The sequence below is a fragment of the Sinocyclocheilus anshuiensis genome, unplaced genomic scaffold (genome assembly GCF_001515605.1).
Source record: "Sinocyclocheilus anshuiensis isolate Anshui unplaced genomic scaffold, SAMN03320099.WGS_v1.1 scaffold773, whole genome shotgun sequence".
In the NCBI taxonomy this organism is placed as follows: domain Eukaryota; kingdom Metazoa; phylum Chordata; class Actinopteri; order Cypriniformes; family Cyprinidae; genus Sinocyclocheilus; species Sinocyclocheilus anshuiensis.
Window position 1 is genome coordinate 1776104 of NW_015539930.1, and position 8808 is coordinate 1784911.

Consider the following 8808-nt stretch of genomic DNA (forward strand, 5'->3'; position numbering starts at 1 on the left):
AAAAAAAAAACACTGGGTGGATTTTTATCATTATAGGGTAGTTGTGTACACACACTGCCAACACATATTTCAGTTCAAACAACTTGTAAAAGTGCATGTAGCATCATATGACCCCTTTAAGGTGTTTCAACTGTACACATGTCCCAAATGTACTCAGTCTACCCTACCTGCAAGCACCAAGGACAGAAAAGAGGGCAACAGTTTGTCAGGGATGATGAATGATTCATAGGGATATTTCCTGCTGTCTGTCCACTCAATCTGAGGTACATACCACTACCTGACAATCTATTCAATGTATCGTACTCTAAAATAAAAGCCTCAAGGTTGCTGGTCACCAGCATATTGTGTTTTAGATGGAGGTCTGTAAGAGGCCTGTGCAGGACTATTTTTTTAGTCCCGGTCCCGCAAAGTTTTATTCCGCACCCACCCGCTCCCACTATATATTCACTCTTTGTTCACCCGCTGTCCGCTTAGAATAATTTTCTTCCCGACCCGACCCGACCGTTTCCGCTAAATTTAGATCTCGTTTCCAGAATCTGACATTTAAATTTCCGCTACTGAAAGAGAGAGAGAGATAGACTAACAAATAAAAGTGTAGTCTGCACAAAATTGTTATTTTATTCGTCATGTCAAGAGTCTTGAATTTATTGACTTTGACTTGAATTTATATGAATTATCTTAAGACACAAAATTTGTTTAATATTTTATGCAACACATTAAGAAAAAAAAATGTCAGAGAAAATAAAAATGTTGTACAAAAATTGTAGCCTATTTCTTATTTTTATTCGTCTTGTCAGGATACAATTCGTTTAACATTTACAACACAATAGGAAAAAGTGTCGCAGAGAGAAAAATAATAAAAATGTAGGTTGTACAAAAATAGCCTATTAGCTATATTTATTTGTCTTGGCAAAATACTAAATTCGTTTGACATTTTTCTGTTAACACAGTAGGAAAAGTGTCGCAGAGAAAAATAAATAAATACGACATCTGTCATTTAAAATTATAGGCTAAGCAAAATATAAACAAAACCGAGTTGAACGTCCGTCGAGGACAGCGCATCCACACTTTGCTCCATCCTTATTCTGCTCTGTCACTCATCGACAACCTGCCTGTTCGGTCTAAGGGCCGTATATTTACCACCGGTACAGCCTGCTCTGAGCATCATTATGCACATGCTAACGCGTGACACTGAAAGCATGCGTGCAGCGCGTGCATAACAGTCCGAGTACAGGCTGTACCGGTGGTCAATAAGAATAAAGAGCAGATATGCTGTTCTGAATGGACGTCGGGAACGGGATATTGTTAGACCGCACGCTCTCATACAAATTACACCAGAGTTACCGACCGCTACCGCGTTTTATTCGGGAATTTAATCCCGCGGCGCCAAAAATCTGGTCGGGTCCTGCGGTTCCCGTGGGAGAGCTGCGGGAACGCAGACCTCTAGTCTGTAATATGGGATGCTGGTGACCCCTGATATAGAACGTACTTCATGTTAGTTTTCTTATTGTGCCCAAGAGCAAGATCTATTTAAGTCCACACATCATACTAACAAGAAACTGATTCTAACCACAGGTCGAGAGTACCAAACACACAACTTTGTGAATGAAAAAACAGAATCATTGAACTGGGTCAGTAACAAAGAAACTTGCGACCATAGTTGGCTAACTATGCTTTCAAGAAACGCACATCTGAATTATTAATTTACTAGTCCATATTAAGGAAATCCAGAGCAATCACATTGATTTTGTCTTCAAATGTTCCAGATTAGACATTTCTTAGGGGATCGATACCCTAGGACAGTGTTTCTCAACTGGAGGGTCGAGACCCAAAAGTGGGTCGCAAGACCGTTCTGAGTGGGTCACGGAGTGTACAGTCAAGAAAACAACATCAACAACAAAAAAAAACGTAATTTTAAATGATTTTCTGATGCGAGACTTTTATTTTGAAAGAAGTGCATGAAAGCCGTTGACACTTCTCACAGATGCTGTTTGAGTAAAGAGTGCCTGAGAAAAACGCGCTGTCCTGATTCAAGGTCTGCGGTCAGGCTTAAAGGCACAATATGTAAGTTTTCGCCGCTAGAGGCTGCGTATTCAAAACAAACAAAGAAACAAAGGCGTAGTTTGATGACACTGTGACTGAATGTGGAATCACAGGAGTTGTTGTCTTCATCCCCACAGCCGATGTAATCCGACGGGACTCAGGCAGAAATCATGTTCATGAATGAGCTAATGTATTAAAGATTTATTAACGTCGTAGTATGAAGCAGGGTGAGGCTGAAAGCCGTCGAAGTGAAATGAGGCCGCTGAACGAGCGTGACACACGGCTCGAAAGCAGCGGAGCTTTTATTATGCCACAGTCGAGCGCTTCCGCTCCTTCCGGACGTGCATATGTGGGGTAAAGCATCGCTGTTTTATCATACTAGATACATTTGAAAGTTCTGTTATAATGCTACTCTGTGCAGTCGTCACCTGTGTAATAAAACGCATAACATATTAAAGTGTCTTTGGTGTTTCCATGTTTTCTTCAAAACAAAACCAGAAATCGAGGGTGTATGACATCATTGGCAGGCGACGCAATGACACTATGGACACGGTCCATGTCACTAGTTAAAATTGCTTATTTCTCTGGATTTAAACATTCTTCGAAGCATTTGGCATAATGTAAGTACACAAGTCAGCAAAATATATCACACTGTTCTAGTGATTTTTGGATATTTTAATAAAAAAAATCTTACATATTGTGCCTTTAATGTCAGTGTCATTATTATAAAACAGATAGTTCCGGTCCTTGATTCTGATTGGTTGAGCCGTGTTCGAAGCTGTAGTAAATTACACTACAAACATACACCTTTGTTTACTTCTGTGTGTTGCTCGGCAACCACTTTGTTGGAACTACCACTGTTTCTGAGGAACTACATTGTTTGGTGGAAGAATACTGTTTTTATTTATATCATTACACTTTATTGGCTCCGCTTCACGTCGTGCCTAACAACGCCCCTTAGATGTTATAAATTCACTGTAAACCATGGCTTCTTGGGGCTTATTGCTTTATTCTATCGTTATTTTCGTAACTTCTTATGAAATAAAAAGTCTCTCACTTCAAACAAACGAACAATCCGCGCACTGTTTATCACTTCACTAAAGCGCAAAAGAAACTACGAGCATGCAACGTGTGAAATAAAAGTCAAATACCAATAAATCACATAACTGGTACTTCGTGTGTTAGCTGGGAAGGATTTGCATATATGATATTCATTCTATTAAGGTAAGGAGCAATTTTCATGTTTCATTTCATAACCGTTCTTGTTAGTATTGTGTATTCACCATGGTAACTGTTGTTTCCATAACCCAAAAATACCATGATATTTTCAATTTGTGTTATTTTGTTATGTTTAAATGACTGCAGTGGCTCATACTAACCTAATTGTATTAACAAAAACTAGTTTGAGACTGCATATTTAATAGCTTTAACTTATAGGCTGTTTATTCATCAATATTAGTCATATTCTTACAATTTGTGTGTATGTTAAGTAAAGGGGGGCGGTACATGTGTGTCAACAATTTTTGTGAAATAAATTTGCTTTGTTTTTATCTAAAATGAAATAAAATGGTTATTTTCTCAGGCTCCTATGTTTATGTTCATTTATGTTACTGTAATGGGAAAGAAAATAAACTATTCATTGCCATTAAATTGAAATTACTGGACCTGCACATAGGAGCCTGATAAAAATGCTAATTTTAGAAGAAAATTTCAAACGGCACTTAGAGACTTTTGCATCTGAACTCTTCATATGAAGTAGTAATCAATTTACACTATTTGAAAATAATGTTTTATTATTCATTTTCTTATTTGTATGTCTAATAGTCGAAAACACAAAAGCCTTATTTGATTTAATTGGCCATCTCGATCATTTTGACATTGATGAGCGCTGTTGGACCACTGAGGCACACCAGCCTAAAAGTTTAACTTTTAAAACTTTTTGTCATCCTAACAACAAACAGCTTTACTCATTCTTATACACAGAGTCTTATACTGTCTATCAGCTGTGACTATTTTAGTCTTTCAAAGGACAAAATCGGTGGAAAAACAGTAACAAAAATTAGACATAAACAACATAAAATGCAGGCCAGGAGCGAGGCCCTCTAGAGGCGCGAGGCCCTGTGCAGTTGCACACTTGGCACAGCTCTTGCGACGGTACTGCTCATACCTGCAGGAGATTTCTTCGTCTTAAAAGCATCATATGACCCCTTTAATAACAAAATAATCAAACAACAAAATGAATGTAAGCAGCAGACGCCTCAATGCAGACTGCCGCATAAATGTAAAAAAAAGCAACAACGTAAAGTCCCAGGCCTGGTCCTCTCTCGGCTTTCACTGTCGCCAGGGTTGCCAGGTCTGCGAAACAAAACCAGCCCAACTGCTAATCAAAACTACTCCAATCATATTTTTTCACGTTTTTCTCTTAAAGTTTGAAAACCACTGTTGTATTTTCTTCCTACAATCTTACATTTAGTGTGCCTTTGGTAGCTACTAGCCTTCTTGCTGCACTGACATTTCCATCCTCTCACATGACCACACAGTAGACACAGTAACTGTTAGCAAACTGACTCTAAAATAGGTATTTAGATGATAAAAACAGACCTTAAAGGGGTCATATGATACGATTTCAAGTTTTCCTTTCTCTTTGGAGTGTTACAAGCTCTTGGTGCATATTTTGAATCATCGCTCCGGCCTGACAGGGCATCATCACAATATGGTGAGGGGCGTAACATTTCCGTCTCATGCTTGAAGTATTCGGCCAATCACAACGCACTGGATAGCTGGCCAATCACAGCATACCTCGCTTTTTCAGACTGATGAGCTTTGTAAAAATCGACGCGTTTCAGAAAGGCGGGGCATAGAGGAGAAACAATAATGTACAGTATGTGGAAAATAATGTGTTTTTTGAACCTTAAACCGCATGAACACATTTCATTACACCAAATACACAAAATAATGTTCTTTTTAGCAGCATCATATGACCTCTTTAAAATAAAACGTATAAGTATATTAATCTATACATTACTGTTCATGGACTTTGCTTTAGACTAGCAACAGACAAGGCCAAGTCAGTTCATTTTGGGGCAAATTTAAAAATGCCCCCATAACATCCCTAATTTTGGCTTCTTTCGCTCAAATCATGCTAAAGAGCTACATTTGGTTTGGTCTAACTTTAGCTAGAGCTCAGCTAGCTTTAAGCCAATTGGCTCTTTAAACCTAAAGGTTTCTTTTCCTACAGCCACCACATTGAGTGCTTTGGTTTTCTCATTCATTTCTCTACAAGTGATCCATCTTCTCCCTCTTATACCCTCTCTGCATGATTCTGCATTTATATGTATGGGAGGTGGAATACAGCAACACGGACAAATGTTGTTGGCCTGTACACAAGCTAAAAATGCCTCGCACAGGCTGCACAGCTGAAAGCCACAAGCACAGGCAGTGGAACCGTTTCAAAGACAGACCTGAGTGCTCACGGTGAATGACAATTCAGGTCACTGAATTCTGTTCCAAACTTTACCACGAAACAACGGTTCTGTGTTCTCTTCCTGAGTGTGGATGTTATGTAAATATTACTCTCTGGGAGGTTTCTGTGTTGTTCCTACTTAAGTATAGGAATGAAACCTAATTCCCTAAACTTGATCCATACTTATTGTCCACGCCCATTCATTTAACCCAAATACCCTCCAAATGACATATATAAATACACAAGCACACACATGTACAAATACAGACATCAGTGGAACAGTAGAGACATGTTCTCAGAAAGGCGCCTATCTGGGGAGCAACGATATACTTCACCACAGCACCGATAAAGCATTTCAAACTCAAATGAGCACACAATGAATTTCAGACAGCATTCATTGTCTGAGATATTATCTCAGGCTACATTTCATTTCAGTGTTCAAACTGAAAGCAGACACAGGAGCAAATAACCTGTGTAGAGGGCAATGCCTCTTCATAGCCTAGCATTTTAGCACATCATTCCATGGTGTGCATACAAGTACAGGCACTGCAAGTTCGATTGGCTCGTTGACTGCTGTTCTGTTACACTTTTCCTAAATAAGACGTCTTGACTTTTCAGAACATAAGCAACAATACAGCTTGTCCAAAGCTTGTACAACTGCTAGAATTGTACTGGAACCAGCACAAAATGAAACATTGGAAATATGAACGTTTCCAGGGTCACTGGTGTTTGAAATTCATAGCTGTTTGTGTTTTGTTTGAATTTCATTGCTGGGCGGCAGCCAGCAGGGCCGGGTGAGTGTAGAGGGCTGAAGTGTGAAATGAAACACTGATTGACTGAGAGACCAGCAGACAGCTCGGGGAACAGGACAACTCTTCTAGAGCAGAGGTCACAGGAAGATGGGGATGCAGAAGGGTGAATGAGGGCTATGCAGGTGGGGTTAGGAAAGATCCTGGATTAGTGTGACATCCTGATCCTGGATCAGTTTGTATGGCACAAAATATGCCCTGATTATTCAGAGCACCAGAGCACTGCAAACCAAATGTAATTTAAACTACTTCAGATGTATTCATGGAAAAAACAGTAGCGTCACTAGGACTTTTTTTTAAACTGACCAGGTTCTGGTGATGGTTCCTGTCCTGTGCCAATTCTCAAACCGTTCTCTGCATTTCCACTGCAGAAAAGGCGGTTCCAAGTTATAAAAAAAATCAGTTCCACTTGTGCCCCAAAAGCTTGCTGGTCTGGAACCAGGAAATGGGGTGCAGAAATGTCTTGTTGAGAAATGTCAAATGTGATAAACTGTGCAAGAGAGAAAAATCGTGTCAAGAAAATTGAGAAAATCTCCCTCCAACACGTACAAAAGAGAGTACTGGTAGTTAATGCGTGTCTAGTTTCAATCTCTCTCAAGCACTGACAGAAGGGGGTACTGGTAGATACTGGCATGATCATAAGCAAAGATGGCAGATTTCCATGCATTTTTCAGAGAATCATGTGCTGGCCGAGCAACTGCCATTGAAATGTCATCAGAATGCCAACAGATAGCTTTCTTCAGGTACTATAGACCTCCTTTCCCTAAGCCAGGACCAACAAGAAAGGTGATCCAGGAACATGTTCTACTTGGCAAAACCACCTCAACAAAAGAGCGCCAAAAGGTGATTCTACACAGCAACATTTTGCCTCATTTATAGAGACAGGACGAAATGCAGATAATTAAGTAGCAGTGGAGCATACAAACAAGGTCTTTCATTTCAGGTGCTCTCTTTGGCAGCTTGAACGACCCTGCTCTAGTCTGCCTTGAGGAGTTGAGATCAAAGTGTGTAGTGTGCTGTGAGGTGGCACGAGCTAGACAATTCCCATTACCCACGTCTTGCGCCCTGTCCTGCCATCTCGAGCCGATGCTCCACGAATACAAATAACCAAGGCCGTGGCTAATCCCCTTCTGAATGAATGCGGACGTGATGGCCACTGTCTCACTGCTGCAAAGAGATAGAAAAGGGCCTTTGTTTTTATGTGTGTTTAAGCAGAAAAAGAAGAGATAAGTGAAAGAAAACACGACTGAAGGAAGGAGGGACACGGTTTTCTTCCATCCATCATGTTGATTACTCTTGCATTTGTCTGAGTGCCCGTCGCTCTGACGTCTCACAGGTTGTGGCGGCGGCAGTGCTGTTCCCAACGCAATGGCATTGTAATAGCCCACAGCAAAGATGCAACAATAACCTTTTTATTACACGCCTGTCAACCACAGCAGACAGTTCATGGTTTCAAAAAGAATAAAAAGTGGGAGTGCAATTGAATAAAGTCGACTTTTTATAAGCTCACCTGAAACAACACGGGCATTGTTTGTACTAGTATACAAATAAATCTGCTCTTTTTCAGGGCATCAAAATGCTACATTTTGTATCCCAGTTTGTACAAACACAAGAAAAATTTATTGTCTGTTATATACATCCAGTGCATTTCTGCAGACACATTTTATGTTTGTTTTTATAAGTGCACACTATGCAAGCATACAACAGTTGCTCCATAGGCATCCATTGCCAGTACATGCATGTATACATTTGTGGAAGATGATGGTACTGCTGTATATGATTTATTGATGATCTTCCCCTCTTTGACTCCCAGAAAGCAAGGGTCGAGGGCCATACAGTGTAGCAGTACATACACAGAAATTTAATGGCTCAGTGTTTTCTCTTTCAAGCTCAGGAGACTTAATGGAATTCTCTATTTTTTTTATTAAATGTCAACTTTGTCACAGACATTTATCTTAAACTTTCTTAGGGTATAAAAACAGAAAGTCATCCTTATCTGGTATTGCAAAGAATGTACATATGGCAAATATTATCTATTTAGATGTGTAATACAAGTCATGTGCTTATTGGAAAATTTAATGATTCAATTTATCAATATGTTAGTAAGGCAAAGTTTAAAAAGAAATAATACAGAGTTATACAACAAATTTGGCTAGCAAAGCTCAGATAATTTGTACCTGAATGAATTTGCTGAGAAATGTAAACTTTATATTTATATAAATTTCTATACTATTTTTAAACTGTGTTAAAATATTTGTAACAATACAATATTAACTTAATTTTCAAGGTAAAGTTGTCCCTCCTACAAAAACAATCTATTAAGTTAAAATTAAAGGGGTCATATGATGCGATTTCAAGTTTTCCTTTCTCTTTGGAGTGTTACAAGCTCTTGGTGCATAAAGAAAAAAAAGAAAGAAAGAAAAGAAAGAAGGCGTAACTTTTATTCTCGCTGTAGTATTGTTGCCGCCGCCGCCATGTCGTGAAGACGCTGTG

General features: G+C 39.3%; 1 protein-coding gene across 8 annotated transcripts in view; it reads right to left on the reverse strand.

The window, feature by feature from the left end:
* Positions 1-8808, reverse strand: part of LOC107686827 (neogenin-like) — a 168145-nt gene that overhangs the window by 106068 nt on the left and 53269 nt on the right. The window lies entirely within an intron of this gene.